The sequence below is a fragment of the Thalassophryne amazonica genome, chromosome 11 (genome assembly GCF_902500255.1).
Source record: "Thalassophryne amazonica chromosome 11, fThaAma1.1, whole genome shotgun sequence".
In the NCBI taxonomy this organism is placed as follows: Eukaryota; Metazoa; Chordata; class Actinopteri; order Batrachoidiformes; family Batrachoididae; genus Thalassophryne; species Thalassophryne amazonica.
Window position 1 is genome coordinate 35188838 of NC_047113.1, and position 18624 is coordinate 35207461.

The following is an 18624-nucleotide window of genomic DNA, read 5'->3' on the forward strand; positions in this document are numbered from 1 at the left end:
GCTGCCTGGGCTGGATGTGAGCAGAATCCTCTGTGGCATTACATAACCCAGCAGGAATAAATGACCTGAGGTGGTCTGTGAAAGCCTCCTCTCAGGTTGCAGGTGATTTGCTGCTGCAAACATAGAACTCAGCCTTTGTATTTACTGTGTGATCATATCTGCAGAATTATTTGCACGTGCATCCCGCAGGAGCCTTTAGTACGTTTGTTGATGCGTGCACTCAGGGGAGGAATGTGTATGTGAGTCCATCACAGCCACACTGTGTGATTCATACGTTGGCTTGTTTTTTCTTAGGATCACACATATTTCCACAGTTCCCACATCCTCGAGTGCGACTGTCACACATACACGGCAGGTCTGAAGAAATATACTACGACTGACCTTTGTCATGTTAAAAACAAACAAAGATTTCTGCAGGTTTATATAAAGCCACACAGGAATCTAAAAGAAGATTAATGATGCGTCAGAGGTTTTGTTACACCCGGAATTTCAATTTAAGCAAAAATATTGGTTACACTCATTTTCGGAATATTAATGGGGATTGTTAAGGTTGAAAAAAGGCAATAAACACATTGTTGACTGCACAAATATGTAGCTCTTTAAAAAAATATATTCTGAAGATCACTTATCCTTTTAATCGTGTCATGCTGGAGCTCATTAAAATCTGAATAAGTAGGAAGTGAGCAACTTGTATCATCAGCTGCTCTCTGAAAGGGATTTTTCATCCTTGATACAGAGCTTGAATGATTATATTCAGAAGAAGGCAATTTAAAAATTTTCTTTTCAGACCCAAAAGAGCAACTTCCTATGAAAAAAAATACTTCAGTGAAATTGATCTTTTATCTAACTGGAATAAATAGAAGCCCTTTGTGGCTTATATTCACTTGATTCATCTGACATTACACTGCTCCAGTTGCCACATCTTGAATTTTGAACAATACTGATTTTATCAGCACTGGTAATAGTGATAAACATTAGGTTTGGGTACGTTATATCATAACTATGTTTGTCATATGTTTATCATAACTATGTTAATTATGTTTTTTCATAACATAGAGTAGGGATCCATCCATTTTTTTATACCCACTTTCAACAACTAAGGATTACCAGGGATGGAGGGGGGCTGAAGCATATTATATCAAATCATATCATATAATTTCTTTTATTTGAGCAAGTTAAAAACATTTATACCTCAGGCACATTCGTCTTTTAGAATCCGTACATTGCTCAAAGGGTGTAGGATGAAGTAAGACTTACATTTTCTACCCCCTTTTACATGTACTGTTTTCAGCTGTGCAGACAAGAATAAATAAAAAAATTTATGATCATACATACCTATATAAACACACACCTATCTATATACATAATCACATCAAATCAAATCAATTTTATTTATATAGCGCCAAATCACAACAAACAGTTGCCCCAAGGCACTTTATATTGTAAGGCAAAGCCATACAATAATTACGGAAAAACTCCAACGGTCAAAACGACCCCCTGTGAGCAAGCACTTGGTGACAGTGGGAAGGAAAAACTCCCTTTTAACAGAAGAAACCTCCAGCAGAACCAGGCTCAGGGAGGGGCAGTCTTCTGCTGGGACTGGTTGGGGCTGAGGGAGAGAACCAGGAAAAAGACATGCTGTGGAGGGGAGCAGAGATCAATCACTAATGATTAAGAGTGGTGCATACAGAGCAAAAAGAGAAAGAAACACTCACCCAGCAGTCTAAGTCTATAGCAGCATAACTAAGGGATGGTTCAGGGTCACCTGATCCAGCCCTAACTATAAGCTTTAGCAAAAAGGAAAGTTTTAAGCCTAATCTTAAAAGTAGAGAGGGTGTCTGTCTCCCTGATCCGAATTGGGAGCTGGTTCCAGAGGAGAGGAGCCTGAAAGCTGAAGGCTCTGCCTCCCATTCTACTCTTACAAACCCTAGGAACTACAAGTAAGCCTGCAGTCTGAGAGCGAAGCGCTCTATTGGGGTGATATGGTACTATGAGGTCCCTAAGATAAGATGGGACCTGATTATTCAAAACCTTATAAGTAAGAAGAAGAATTTTAAATTCTATTCTAGAATTAACAGGAAGCCAGTGAAGAGAGGCCAATATGGGTGAGATATGCTCTCTCCTTCTAGTCCCTGTCAGTACTCTAGCTGCAGCATTTTGAATTAACTGAAGGCTTTTCAGGGAACTTTTAGGCCAACCTGATAATAATGAATTACAATAGTCCAGCCTAGAGGAAATAAATGCATGAATTAGTTTTTCAGCATCACTCTGAGACAAGACCTTTCTAATTTTAGAGATATTGCGCAAATGCAAAAAAGCAGTCCTACATATTTGTTTAATATGCGCACTGAAGGACATATCCTGATCAAAAATGACTCCAAGATTTCTCACAGTATTACTAGAGGTCAGGGTAATGCCATCCAGAGTATGGATCTGGTTAGACACCATGTTCCTTAGATTTGTGGGGCCAAGTACAATAACTTCAGTTTTATCTGAGTTTAAAAGCAGGAAATTAGAGGTCATCCATGTCTTTATGTCTGTAAGACAATCCTGCAGTTTAGCTAATTGGTGTGTGTCCTCTGGCTTCATGGATAGATAAAGCTGGGTATCATCTGCGTAACAATGAAAATTTAAGCAATACTGTCTAATAATACCGCCTAAGGGAAGCATGTATAAAGTGAATAAAATTGGTCCTAGCACAGAACCTTATGGAACTCCATAATTAACCTTAGTCTGTGAAGACGATTCCCCATTTACATGAACAAATTGTAATCTATTAGATAAATATGATTCAAACCACCGCAGCGCAGTGCCTTTAATACCTATGGCATGCTCTAATCTCTGTAATAAAATTTTATGGTCAACAGTATCAAAAGCAGCACTGAGGTCTAACAGAACAAGCACAGAGATGAGTCCACTGTCTAAGGCCATAAGAAGATCATTTTTAACCTTCAATAATGCTGTTTCTGTACTATGATGAATTCTAAACCCTGACTGAAACTCTTCAAATAGACCATTCCTCTGCAGATGATCAGTTAGCTGTTTTACAACTACCCTTTCAAGAATTTTTGAGAGAAAAGGAAGGTTGGAGATTGGCCTATAATTAGCTAAGATAGCTGGGTCAAGTGATGGCTTTTTAAGTAATGGTTTAATTACTGCCACCTTAAAAGCCTGTGGTACATAGCCAACTAATAAAGATAGATTGATCATATTTAAGATCGAAGCATTAATTAATGGTAGGGCTTCCTTGAGCAGCCTGGTACCTAAACTCTGTAAGTGAGATAGAGTATCTCGTCAATAGTTTTACATCCTCACTGAAGACAACTTTGGATGCTGTAGCTCCTCTGAAAAAGAGAGCTTTAAATCAGAAGTGCCTGACTCCGTAGTATAACTCACAAACTCGCAGCTTAAAGCAGATAACCCGTAAGTTGGAGAGGAAATGGCATCTCACTAATTTAGAAGATCTTCACTTAGCCTGGAAAAAGAGTCTGTTGCTCTATAAAAAAAAGCCCTCCGTAAAGCTAGGACATCTTACTACTCATCATTAATTGAAGAAAATTTCTTTTCAGCACTGTAGTCAGGCTGACAAAGAGTCAGAGCTCTATTGAGCTGAGTATTCCTTTAACTTTAACTAGTAATGACTTCATGACTTTCTTTGCTAATAAAATTTTAACTATTAGAGAAAAAATTACTCATAACCATCCCAAAGGCATATCGTTATCTTTGGCTGCTTTCAGTGATGCCGGTATTTGGTTAGACTCTTTCTCTCAGATTGTTCTGTCTGAGTTATTTTCATTAGTTACTTCATCCAAACCATCAATATGTCTATTAGACCCCATTCCTACCAGCTCCCAATTCGGATCAGGGAGACAGACACCCTCTCTACTTTTAAGATTATGCTTAAAACGTTCATTTTTGCTAAAGCTTATAGTTAGGGCTGGATCAGGTGACCCTGAACCATCCCTTAGTTATGCTGCTATAGACTTAGACTGCTGGGGGTTCCCATGATGCACTGAGTGTTTCTTTCTCTTTTTGCTCTGTATGCACCACTCTGCATTTAATCATTAGTGATTGATCTCTGCTCCCCTCCACAGCATGTCTTTTCCTGGTTCTCTCCCTCAGCCACAACCAGTCCCAGCAGAAGACTGCCCCTCCCTGAGCCTGGTTCTGCTGGAGGTTTCTTCCTGTTAAAAGGGAGTTTTTCCTTCCCACTGTCGCCAAGTGCTTGCTCACAGGGGGTCATTTTGACCGTTGGGGTTTTTACGTAATTATTGTATGGCCTTGCCTTACAATATAAAGCGCCTTGGGGCAACTGTTTGTTGTGATTTGGCGCTATATAAATAAAATTGATTGATTGATTGATTGATTGATTGATTGATTGATTGATTGATTGATTGATTGATTGATTGATTGATTGATTGATTGATTGATTGATTGGTAGGAATGGGGTCTAATAGACATGTTGATGGTTTGGAGGAAGTAACTAATGAAAATAACTCAGACAGAACAATTGGAGAGAAAGTCTAACCAAATACCGGCATCACTGACAGCAGCCAAAGATAACGATACGTCTTTGGGATGGTTATGAGAAATTTTTTCTCTAATAGTTAAAATTTTATTAGCAAAAAAAGTCATGAAGTCATTACTAGTTAAAGTTAAAGGAATACTTGGCTCAATAGAGCTCTGACTCTTTGTCAGCCTGGCTACAGTGCTGAAAAGAAACCTGGGGTTGTTCTTATTTTCTTCAATTAGTGATGAGTAGTAAGATGTCCTAGCTTTGTGGAGGGCTTTTTTTTATAGAGCAACAGACTCTTTTTCCAGGCTAAGTGAAGATCTTCTAAATTAGTGAGATGCCATTTCCTCTCCAACTTACGGGTTATCCGCTTTAAGCTGCGAGTTTGTGAGTTATATCACGGAGTCAGGCACTTCTGATTTAAGGCTCTCTTTTTCAGAGGAGCTACAGCATCCAAAGTTGTCCTCAAAGAGGATATAAAACTATTGACGAGATAATCTATCTCACTCACAGAGTTTAGGTAGCTACTCTGCCCTGTGTTGGTATATGGCATTGGAGAACATAAAGAAGGAATCATATCCTTAAACCTAGTTACAGCACTTTCTGAAAGACTTCTACTGTAATGAAACTTATTCCCCACTGTTGGGTAGTCCATCAGAGTAAATGTAAATGTTATTAAGAAATGATCAGACACAAGGGGGTTTTCAGGGAATACTGTTAAGTCTTCAATTTCCATACCATAAGTCAGAACAAGATCTAAGGTATGATTAAAGTGGTGGGTGGACTCATTTACATTTTGAGCAAAGCCAATCGAGTCTAACAATAGATTAAATGCAGCATTGAGGCTGTCATTCTCAGCATCTGTGTGGATGTTAAAATCGCCCACTATAATGATCTTATCTGAGCTAAGCACTAAGTCAGACAAAAGGTCCGAAAATTCACAGAGAAACTCACAGTAACGACCAGGTGTACGATAGATAACAACAAATAAAACTGGTTTTTGGGACTTCCAATTTGGATGGACAAGACTAAAAGTCAAGCTTTCAAATGAATTAAAGCTCTGTCTGGGTTTTTGATTAATTAATAAGCTGGAGTGGAAGATTGCTGCTAATCCTCCGCCTCGGCCCATGCTACGAGCGTTCTGGCAGTTAGTGTGACTTGGGGGTGTTGACTCATTTAAACTAACATATTCATCCTGCTGTAAGCAGGTTTCTGTAAGGCAGAATAAATCAATATGTTGATCAATTATTATATCATTTACTAACAGGAACTTAGAAGAGAGAGATCTAATGTTTAATAGACCACATTTAACTGTTTTAGTCTGTGGTGCAGTTGAAGGTGCTATATTTTTTTTTCTTTTTGAATTTTTATGCTTAAATAGATTTTTGCTGGTTATTGGTAGTCTGGGAGCAGGCACCGTCTCTACGGGGATGGGGTAATGAGGGGATGGCAGGGGGAGAGAAGCTGCAGAGAGGTGTGTAAGACTACAACTCTGCTTCCTGGTCCCAACCCTGGATAGTCACAGTTTGGAGGATTTAAGAAAATTGGACAGATTTCTAGAAATGAGAGCTGCTCCCTCTAAAGTGGGATGGATGCCATCTCTCCTAACAAGACCAGATTTTCCCCAGAAGCTTTGCCAATTATCTATGAAGCCCAACTCATTTTTTGGACACCACTCAGACAGCCAGCAATTCAGGGAGAACAAGCGGCTAAACATGTCACTCCCGGTCTGATTGGGGAGGGGCCCAGAGAAAACTACAGAGTCTGACATTGTTTTTGCAAAGTTACACACCGATTCAATATTAATTTTAGTGACCTCCGATTGGCGTAACCGGGTGTCATTACTGCCGACGTGAATTACAATCTTACCAAATTTACGCTTAGCCTTAGCCAGCGGTCACCCAGTCGGCCTGCTTTCCCGGCTGCTCGGGATCTGCTGGAAGGGAACTAATGGTGGCTAAGCTAACTTGGTCCGCACCAACTACAGGGGCCTGGCAAGCTGTAGGATTTTCCAAGGTGCTGAGTAGAGTCTCCAATTTGCCAGGCCTGGCCTCCAAAGCTACGAATAAGCAACACTTATTACAAGTACCATTACTGCTAAAGGAGGCCGAGGAATAACTAAACATTTCACACCCAGAGCAGAAAAGTGCGGGAGAGACAGGAGAAGCCGCCATGCTAAACCGGCTAAGAGCTAGTAGCTGCGCTAAGCTAGCGGATTCCTAAAAACACACAAAGTGAATAATGTGTAAATAATTTAGAGGTGATTCAGCAGAGGGAGTGCTTTAGTTAAGGCACGTGAAGATTACAGTGTGAAACAAATCGTTATCTAGTTAACTAGATCAATCTAACTGCGTAGATTAAACAGCTAACAGATACAGCAAAACACCGCTGTGCTCCGGAAAAGGAAGTGATACAATACCGCAGTGAGAGCCAACCACCAACCACATATATTTGCATAAATACATTACCTCTATACATATATACACAATTACCTTTACATACACCATAACACACACTAAATTCGATATGACTTCATAATATAACAGTTTTAACCCACATACATGCACCCATGGGCACCCGTGTCCATGCATGCATGCATGTTTCCCTGTATTCAATATGACTTGACAATATAACAGTTTTGATTCACATACATGCACCCATGGGCAACCTGTGTCCACGTGCGCATGCACGTTCCCTGTATCTTATGACTTGATAATATAACAGTTTTAATCCACATAAACGCACACATGGGCAACCCATGTCCATGCGTGCATGCACGTTTCCCTGTATTCGATTAGACTTGATAATATAATAATTTTTATCCACATACATGCACCCATGGGCAACCCATGTCCACGCGTGCATGCACGTTTCCCTGTATTCGATATGACTTGACAGTATAACAGTTTTATCCGCTTACATGCACACATGGGCAACCCGTGTCCATGTGTGCATACACATTTCCCATACATCCGATATGACCTGATAATATAACAGTTTAGATCCACAAACATGCACACCCGTGTATATACAGAAAATTACGTTATTCAGTTTCATATTTTTTTTAATATTTTAAGTTTTAAATTTCTTCTGAATTGATGTAATTTAGTATATACTTTGATGTCCTCGGTTAGGTTATTCCATAAATCCATCCCATGTCTTGTAACGCACATTTGTTTCATTGTTGTGCGGGCACACTGTTTTCTTAAATTAGATTTCCTTCTTAAATTGTAACCTCCTTCTCTTTCACTAAACAATTTTTGGAGGTTATCTGGTAGTAGATTTTGTTTCACTTTGTAAATTATTTGTAAAGTTTTAAATTCAGCAAGATCTCTAAATTTTAGGATTTTGGATTGTAAAAACAGTGTACTCGTGTGATCTCTGAAGCCTGCATTATGGATGATTCTTAATGGCCTTTTTCTGCAGCTTAAAAAGTGTATCTACTTTACTTTTGTATGTATTACCCCATACATCAACACCATAACTAATATATGGTAGTATTAATGTCCAATAATATGTAAAGAATCCTGATCTATAATAATATGTAAGGAATCCTGATCTAAAAAATGGTTGGCTTTCCCCATTATGGAAATACTTCTGGCCATTTTGGATTGTATGCTAGCAATGTGGGGTTTCCAGCACACCCTATGATCGATTATTATTTCTAAAAATCTGTATTGGTTAACCCTTTCAATAGGAACCATGTCAATTTTAAGATTTAATTTTGTTTTGATTTCTCGGTTTCCAAAGAGCATTAGTTTTGTCTTTGAAATATTAAGTGACAATTTATTACCATCAAACCATTTTTTTAATTTAATAATTTCTATTTCTATTTCGATTATAAGTTGTTCCAGGTTTTCCCCTGAGCATACTATCGTTGTGTCATCAGCAAAGAGGATAAATTTCAGTTTTTCAGAGATGAGTTGCAAGTCATTAATGTAAATTAGAAAAAGTTTAGGTCCTAAAACGGACCCTTGTGGAACTCCACAATGTATCTGTTTGAACGAAGATTTATGCTCTCCTATTTGTACATATTGTTGCTTGTTGTTTAAATAAGATTGGAGCCAGTTTAGTGCAGTAACCTCTTATGCCAATTTTTTCCAATTTACATAATAATATGTTGTGGTTAATAGTATCGAACGCTTTTTTTAAGTCAGTGAAGATCGCCATTGTATGTTTCTTTTTATCAATATTATTTGTTATTTCTTCCACTAAATCAATTAAAGCTAAAGTTGTTGATCTATTATTTCTGAAACCATACTGGTTGTCATTTAATATCTTTGAATTTGAGTTTGCTTGTTCAGCACCTGTTTCTGAGGTTAAATATGACATTTTTATTTCTGCTGCCAATTCTGGCCCTATGTTGACAAAATAATAATTAAATGCATTTACTAGCTCTTTGTTGTTATAAATTTTTTTGTCACTGTTAATGAAATAGTCCGGCAGAATACTGTAGATTTCCTTTTTTCTGATGACACTATTTATTACACTCCAAAGGCCTTTAATATTTCCCTTGTTTTGTTCTAGTTGAGTTTTATAATACTTTTTTTTACAATTTCTTAATACACTTGTCAATTTATTTTTATGTTTTATATTTATTTTCTGTTTCAGTTGTTCTTTCTTTAATAAATATTTTGTATAGCCAGTTTTTCTTTTTACAGGCATTAATTAAACTACTTGTCATCCATGGTTTGGTTTTAGCTTGTTCCCAACCGTCTCTCCAACCTCATCCAACTCGGGAAGCTTTCATCAAAAAGTATGTGTTTCCTTATGTCTCCATTATCCATCCTGCAGGCATGCACCAGATATTTTAATCACTGGTGTAAGCAGAAGGATTTAATCGGTTTTGTCTCAGTAATGCGGTGCTGGGCCACATCTGAAAGGTTGACTCTCCACTCCTGTTTATTATTATTATTCATATTTTTCAGCTCTATCATCCTCCTGTCCTCTGTATCCACCCTTCACCATCTTCCTCAGGAATCCACTCCATAGGACCTCAACCATTGCGACCTCTTTTGCAGTAATTTGCCAAGTCTGTACACTGTACAAGAGTAGGGGTCTCACACATGGAGTGAGGAACTTTACTCGAGCAGACAGCTGTATACGCTGATCTATAAGAACATGTTTGAGCTTGTTCCATATTGCAAATGTTCCTCAGTTGACTCGGCAAAAATGGCTTGGCCATCTGCATATAGAAGCTCTGATATTCTAGTGTCTCCTCTCGCTCTAGCGTTTTTCTGGAGTTCCCTTGGTGCTACCTCATTAGGAATGCAGTACTTGATTTTGAAGCCTGTCTTTGGAAATAACCTCACCACTTCACAATGAGCAATCCTAACCACAAAGTCCATATAGGTATTGAAAAAAATTGGAGACTCCAAGAGACCATGTCTACATCCAACTCGAGTACTAAAGAATCTGGTGGAACCTTTGATGTACACTCAACAAAAATATAAACGCAACACTTTTGGTTTTGCTCCCATTTTGTATGAGATGAACTCAAAGATCTAAAACTTTTTCCACATACACAATATCACCATTTCCCTCAAATATTGTTCACAAACCAGTCTAAATCTGTGATAGTGAGCACTTCTCCTTTGCTGAGATAATCCATCCCACCTCACAGGTGTGCCATATCAAGATGCTGATTAGACACCATGATTAGTGCACAGGTGTGCCTTAGACTGTCCACAATAAAAGGCCACTCTGAAAGGTGCAGTTTTGTTTTATTGGGGGAGATACCAGTCAGTATCTGGTGTGACCACCATTTGCCTCATGCAGTGCAACACATCTCCTTCGCATAGAGTTGACCCTGTATTCAATATGACTTGACAATATAACAGTTTTGATTCACATACATGCACCCATGGGCAACCCATGTCCATGCGTGCATGCACGTTTCCCTGTATTCGATTAGACTTGATAATATAATAATTTTTATCCACATACATGCACCCATGGGCAACCCATGTCCACGCGTGCATGCACGTTTCCCTGTATTCGATATGACTTGACAATATAACAGTTTTATCCACTTACATGCACACATGGGCAACCCATGTCCATGTGTGCATACACGTTTCCCATACATCCGATATGACCTGATAATATAACAGTTTAGATCCACAAACATGCACACCCGTGTATATACAGAAAATTACGTTATTCAGTTTCATATTTTTTTAATATTTTAAGTTTTAAATTTCTTCTGAATTGATGTAATTTAGTATATACTTTGATGTCCTCGGTTGTATGGCACAACAATGGGCCTCAAGATTTCATCACGGTATCTCTGTGCATTCAAAATGCCATCAATAAAATGCACCTGTGTTCTTCATCCATAACAGACGCCTGCCCATACCATAACCCCACCGCCACCATGGGCCACTCGATCCACAACATTGACATCAGAAAACCGCTCACCCACACGACGCCACACACGCTGTCTGCCATCTGCCCTGGACAGTGTGAACCGGGATTCATCCGTGAAGAGAACACCTCTCCAATGTGCCAAACGCCAGCGAATGTGAGCATTTGCCCACTCAAGTCGGTTATGACGACGAACTGGAGTCAGGTCGAGACCCCGATGAGGACGACGAGCATGCAGATGAGCTTCCCTGAGACAGTTTCTGACAGTTTGTGCAGAAATTCTTTGGTTATGCAAACCGATTGTTTCAGCAGCTGTCCGAGTGGCTGGTCTCAGACGATCTTGGAGGTGAACATGCTGGATGTGGAGGTCCTGGGCTGGTGTGGTTACAAGTGGTCTGCGGTTGTGAGGCTGGTTGGATGTACTGCCAAATTCTCTGAAACGCCTTTGGAGATGGCTTATGGTAGAGAAATGAACATTCAATACACGAGCAACAGCTCTGGTTGACATTCCTGCTGTCAGCATGCCAATTGCACGCTCCCTCAAGTCTTGCGACATCTGTGGCATTGTGCTGTGTGATAAAACTGCACCTTTCAGAGTGGCCTTTTATTGTGGACAGTCTAAGGCACACCTGTGCACTAATCATGGTGTCTAATCAGCATCTTGATATGGCACACCTGTGAGGTGGGATGGATTATCTCAGCAAAGGAGAAGTGCTCACTATCACAGATTTAGACTGGTTTGTGAACAATATTTGAGGGAAATGGTGATATTGTGTATGTGGAAAAAGTTTTAGATCTTTGAGTTCATCTCATACAAAATGGGAGCAAAACCAAAAGTGTTGCGTTTATATTTTTGTTGAGTATACATATTTGTGCGCTATCTGAGGGCATTTCAGTCTGATCTCAAGACATTTCATCAGGGCTTCCTGTGGCATCCACTCATATGCAACCTTCAAGTCAACAAAAATAGTAAGTAATGTGGTCCCAGATTTACTGGACATCATTGGTTGACCTACTGGCACAAAATCCAAACTGTGGTGACAGTAGAATATATTCATAAGCATCTTGAAGTCTGTCTCAGATTATTGCCGATATCTTTGCTAAAGTTGCAATAATACTCAGTCCCCTGTAATTCAAATCACGTTTGTAGAAATATGTGATACTTGCTATAACTCATTGAATTGGTACTTGAAGACATTTCCATATCAAATTCACTAGGAGCACAAGGTACACCAAGAAACATTCCGAGATTGCATATTTTAAGTGTTCAGCATATATATTATCCATTCCCATGCATTTTCTACTTTTGAGTCTCTTCATTCCCACTTTAATTTCTGAGCTGTCTGGGAGCGATGTGTTGATGTCAGGAAAATCATCTGGTGGTAGTATATATGGATGATTCTCTGGGTATTCTAATTCTGGTTGGTGCTCATATATTTGTGGACCAAAGTGTTCAGAAAAGTGGTCTTCTAGCTTCAATAGTGATATCAGCAACTTATTGGATTTTTCTAACGATGTGTGCTGTTTCATAAGTTTGAATTCCTCTTCAGCATTATGGTGCTCATTTGCTAAATTGATCTTATCTGTCTTGGTTCTGAAGTTTTTAAGCTGGATATGGTGTTTCTTTAAGTCATCTCCAAGGGTTCTTTTTTAATTGGGTCTTTCTCATGGTGTTGCTTAAGCAAGAGCTCTTGATATTCTTGGTTTACCAATGATTTTTTTGATTTGGCCCATTTCTAATGACGGAACTGTTTCCTTGGAGGCTTGTCTGATCGTTATTGATGATGAATAACAATCACAGACAGACACGCAAAACATGTCATCCATGTTTTGTGCATCTGTTTCATTCTCCATAAGTTGGTCAAGTTTGGTGCTGTATTCAGCTTGTAAGAAAGGGTCATCTCTGAGGTGCCAAATGTCGGGGGATTGATTAGAGACTATTTGCTTCGCCTTCCTTCTTGCTGGAAAATGAGCTTGCATTATGATCACATGATGATAAAACTCAAAAGGCAGGCTCTGCATGGGAAAGACCCTGCAGTTTTTAGTCACCTGTTTTACATACCACTCGGCCATGATGTGGTCTAGTCTCCATTTGTAACCCAGGTTTGACACAAATGACCATCTGTGTTCATCAGACTTTGTAGCATATTTTGTGATTAACAACAAGGGGTTGGTTTCCACTGTTTCTATTAATCGCAAGACATTGAAGCTGGTGGGATCGGTATCAACTGACACTATGCCATTAATTCGGATTACAGTCCATCCTGAATGTAGCGTTAAAATTTACAACCGCAATTACCTTGAATGATGGATTGTTCATTCTGGCTGGTTCTTTCTCTGGAGTGTTTGATAGAATGCTTGCTTCGTGGATTCAGCATATTGTTCAGTTAAGCAACAGCAGTTGAAGTTGGACAACTTAACCCTGTGCACCTTTACCCACACCATGCTTACATGTCTATCGATCCTATGTTGTTGTGTGTCACCTTGGTCCCTGCCTGGGTTCTACTTCTCGTCTCTCTCTCCCCAGGTGGTTTGACACGGAGCTGATTGAGGATTGTGACATCTGCCACTCATTACTCTGTGGTGTATATAACTTGGTTCAACTCATCCATCTGCGCCAGAAACTCAGAATCAAAATAGATCATCGGTTGAGGGAGCACTGACGGGAAAAAAGCTGGGGTGCTGACCGCATCACTCCCACTCCGATCCCTCCGCAACATGGACTAGGTCCTTTTTTGCCGAGCTCCGCTGGGTCCCTTCTCTCCAGCCATCCAGCTCCCCCTGCTGATGAGCCCATGCACCTCAGTAGGGCCAGATTGTCTCCTTATGAGCAGCGCAGCAGACTGGAAGCTGAAGAGTGTCTCTATTGTAGCGCTAAGGGGCATGTCCTTAGTACTTATCCTGTGCGGCCAAAAGACAACGCTCACCCATAAGATCCGGGCTTTGGGTGAGCCAGGGCCAATTCACGGGTGTCACTTCTTCTCGCACCCAAGTCCCAACCACAATCTTGTTTGGTCAGCACTCACTCTCTTTCCCTGCACTCACTGACACTTTTTTAGATCTCAAGGTGGTCACTGCGGCATGTATTCCGGTAAAAGCTCTCCCTTCACACCGTTAAATGTGTATGCTTTGGATGGTACTCCCTTGTCACCTATCACCCACCAGACCAAAGAAGTCATGTTGGTGGTGTCCAACCACCGGGAGACCATCAGGTTTTTTTGTGTGTTTTCCTCCACATCCCCGCTGGTGTTAGGACATCCCTGGGCTGTTTTACACAATCCCCGGATTGATTGGTTGACCGGGACCATCACCCAGTGAAGTGAAGCCTGCCTTAGACGGTGCCTTCATTCTCCGGTTCCACCCAGCATTAGTGTCAGGGAGGGTCACTGAATACCCCAATCTTTCTTTAGTTCCAGAGGACTACCATGATCTCGCTGAAGTGTTCAGTAAGGATTGTGCATTGTCCCTTCCTCTTCATAGACCATACAACATTTCCATTGATCTCCTCCCTGGCGCAAAGTTTCCTTCCAGTTGGTTGTACAACTTGTCGTGCCCGGAGAGAGAATTGACAGAGACCTACATCCAAGACTCCCTGGCCAAGGGGTTGAGTCAGCATGTGTCGTCACCACTAGGGGCAGGCTTCTTTTTGGGGGGTAAGAAGGACGTGACTTTGTGCCCATGCATTGATTTCAGGGGGCTGAACGCCATCATGGTCCGCAACCGGTACCTGCTCCCCCTCCTCGATTCTGCATTCACACCCCTGCATGGTGCAACCATATTCATCAAATTGGACCTCAGGAACATGCATCATCTAGTTAGAATGGAAAACTGCATTCAACACCCCCCTCAGACACCTTGAGTATTTAGTCATGCCTTTCGGCCTCACCAACACTTCAGCCACATTTCAGTGACACATGAACAATGTCTTCTGGGATTACCTCAACTGGTTCGTATTTGTCTATCTCAATGGCATCCTGATTTTCTCCACCTCTCTGTCCGAGCACACCAAGCATGTCCGTCTGGTCCTCCAAAGATTGCTGGAGAACTGGCTATTTGTTAAGGCCGAAAAGTGTGACTTTCACAAGAACCCCGTCTCATTCCTAGGGTTCATTGTTTCACACAACATGATACAGTCTGATCCATCCAAGGTGAAAACAGATCTAGATTGGTCCACACCCACCTCGGTCAAACAGTTAGATCAATTTCTTGGTTTTGCCAACTTTTATCACTGGTTCATCCACAATTACAGTCAGGTTGCATCTCTGTTCACAGCTGTCACCTTCGTAAAGGTTTCATTTCAGTGGTCTCTGCAGGCCGAAGCTGCCTTCAGTTGACTCAAGTGTCTGTTCTCCACAGCCCTGGTACTTATTCAATGTGACCCAGACCGTCAGTTCATGGTGGAGATGGATGCTTCCATTCTGGGTATAGGGGATGTGCTCTCCCAGCAGGCTGAGGGTGACCACAGTCTCCATCCTTGCGCCTTCTACTCCCGACGTCTGACTCCCATGGAACAGAATTATGAAATTGGCAACCAGGAACTCCTGACGGCCAAGGAGGCTCTTGAGGAGTGAACACGCTGGCTGGAGGGGGGCGCAAAAACCTTATGTTTTGCAGTTGAAGCTGAAAATTTCAGAGGCCGGTGAATATTCTTAATTCATAATTGGGAATATTCTTAATTCATAATGGGATTTGGTTGTGCAAGTGGAACTGTTAAGTGTTTTTCACTGCTGTAACCATAACATTACAGGCTTATCAAGCCTGAAGGTCAAATTGCTGTTTTTCCTCCAGAGGGATTTGTTTCGGCCTGGGGAACATTGGCTGTTTCTTATTTCATCTCACAAAGACAATAAACTGCTTTTCACAGGACTGAAGCATGCTCCATTCCCTCCCCCCACCCCTCCTTCCCCCATCAACCCCCCCCCCCCCCCTTTCCAGCACCTGCTAACGTCACTCCTTCCCCCTTCGGCGGGAGCGGTACAGTTTTAGCTGCAGCCCCACCCCCCCAAGCTGTTGGCGTCGCATCTCAGCGTTGCTGCATGGCCTTCACCCACTTCCCTCAATTCGGATAACAGACTTCTTCAAATTTAGTGCACATAAACAATGTAAAATGTGTATGTGTTGCCTGTAATTCTGATGTGTACCATTATTACAGTAAACAAGTAATAATTGTGGACTAATTGCTGTCTGAGGTAACTGGAGTGTAAACATAATTTCTCCACTGTGATATCAATAAAGTATATCTAATCTAATCTAATCATGCAGTTTTGTCATATGTACGTGTCTTTGAATTCAGCCCTCTGTTGGTTGACAGTTTTCACTTCCATCAAACAATGTGGCATCCCTTCATTTCACATTACCCAGTCCATATCAGGAAAGAAATCCAGCATGATTTTTTTCATCATCAAACTTCAAAAGTCACACATTAGCTTCTTTTTGGACATGGAACAAGTGGAGCAATTACTCATAATGATGAGCAACAAAACATCATTTAGTTATTATGACAAATTATTAGACAGCAGAGAGAACATCCTGGGTGCTCAAACTTTTTCACCTTTTTTTTCCTTTTTCTTCTTTTTGGGCATGTCACATTGACCCGAGAACATCTAAAACGTGAAGCTGTAATGTGCATTTTTACATCCATAGAGAAACCTGTTGATTGGGAAACTTTGCCATTTATAGAGCCAATCAACCAGTGCAAACGTGTGCATTTTGTGTTGTGGGTGGTTCAGAGGAAAGGTCGTGTTTGTAAGACAAATCATATTGCATTTGGTGAAGAAATAAGAGGATATTTTGTCCTGCTGGTGGCACTAAAACAGCTGACTGCTAAAAGTGGATGGATGTTTGATGTTTAAAGCAAATTTTACAATGAGGCAGCATATTTTCCCTGTGGATTTCAATACTACAACCCTCATAAAAAATACGATCAGTAACTGAATCCTCTTTGAAACATCTTCACATAACATTTTATTACCTCCACAGACGCTATGTGATTAACTATTTATTTGTATTTGAATACAATTTTGATTTGCCATAGATCAATCAATCAATCAATTTTGTTTATATAGCGCTAAATCACAACAAACAGTTGCCCCAAGGCGCTTTATATTGTAAGGCAAGGCCATACAATAATTACGTAAAAACCCCAACGGTCAAAACGACCCCCTGTGAGCAAGCACTTGGCGACAGTGGGAAGGAAAAACTCCCTTTTAACAGGAAGAAACCTCCAGCAGAACCAGGCTCAGGGAGGGGCAGTCTTCTGCTGGGACTGGTTGGGGCTGAGGGAGAGAACCAGGAAAAAGACATGCTGTGGAGGGGAGCAGAGATCGATCACTAATGATTAAATGCAGAGTGGTGCATACAGAGCAAAAAGAGAAAGAAACACTCAGTGCATCATGGGAACCCCCCAGCAGTCTAAGTCTATAGCAGCATAACTAAGGGATGGTTCAGGGTCACCTGATCCAGCCCTAACTATAAGCTTTAGCAAAAAGGAAAGTTTTAAGCCTAATCTTAAAAGTAGAGAGGGTGTCTGTCTCCCTGATCTGAATTGGGAGCTGGTTCCACAGGAGAGGAGCCTGAAAGCTGAAGGCTCTGCCTCCCATTCTACTCTTACAAACCCTAGGAACTACAAGTAAGCCTGCAGTCTGAGAGCGAAGCGCTCTATTGGGGTGATATGGTACTATGAGGTCCCTAAGATAAGATGGGACCTGATTATTCAAAACCTTATAAGTAAGAAGAATAATTTTAAATTCTATTCTAGAATTAACAGGAAGCCAATGAAGAGAGGCCAATATGGGTGAGATATGCTCTCTCCTTCTAGTCCCCGCTAGTACTCTAGCTGTAGCATTTTGAATTAACTGAAGGCTTTTCAGGAAACTTTTAGGACAACCTGATAATAATGAATTACAATAGTCCAGCCTAGAGGAAATAAATGCATGAATTAGTTTTTCAGCATCACTCTGAGACAAAACCTTTCTAATTTTAGAGATATTGCATAAATGCAAAAAAGCAGTCCTACATATTTGTTTAATATGCCCTTTGAATGACATATCCTGATCAAAAATGACTCCAAGATTTCTCACAGTATTACTAGAGGTCAGGGTAATGCCATCCAGAGTAAGGATCTGGTTAGACACCATGTTTCTAAGATTTGTGGGGCCAAGTACAATAACTTCAGTTTTATCTGAGTTTAAAAGCAGTAAATTAGAGGTCATCCATGTCTTTATGTCTGTAAGACAATCCTGCAGTTTAGCTAATTGGTGTGTGTCCTCTGGCTTCATGGATAGATAAAGCTGGGTATCATCTGCGTAACAATGAAAATTTAAGCAATGCCGTCTAATAATACTGCCTAAGGGAAGCATGTATGAAGTGAATAAAATTGGTCCTAGCACAGAACCTTGTGGAACTCCATAATTAACCTTAGTCTGTGAAGAAGATTCCCCATTTACATGAACAAATTGTAATCTATTAGATAAATATGATTCAAACCACCGCAGTGCAGTGCCTTTAATACCTATGGCATGCTCTAATCTCTGTAATAAAATTTTATGGTCAACAGTATCAAAATCAGCACTGAGGTCTAACAGAACAAGCACAGAGATGAGTCCACTGTCTGAGGCCATAAGAAGATCATTTGTAACCTTCACTAATGCTGTTTCTGTACTATGATGAATTCTAAAACCTGACTGAAACTCTTCAAATAGACCATTCCTCTGCAGATGATCAGTTAGCTATTTTACAACTACCCT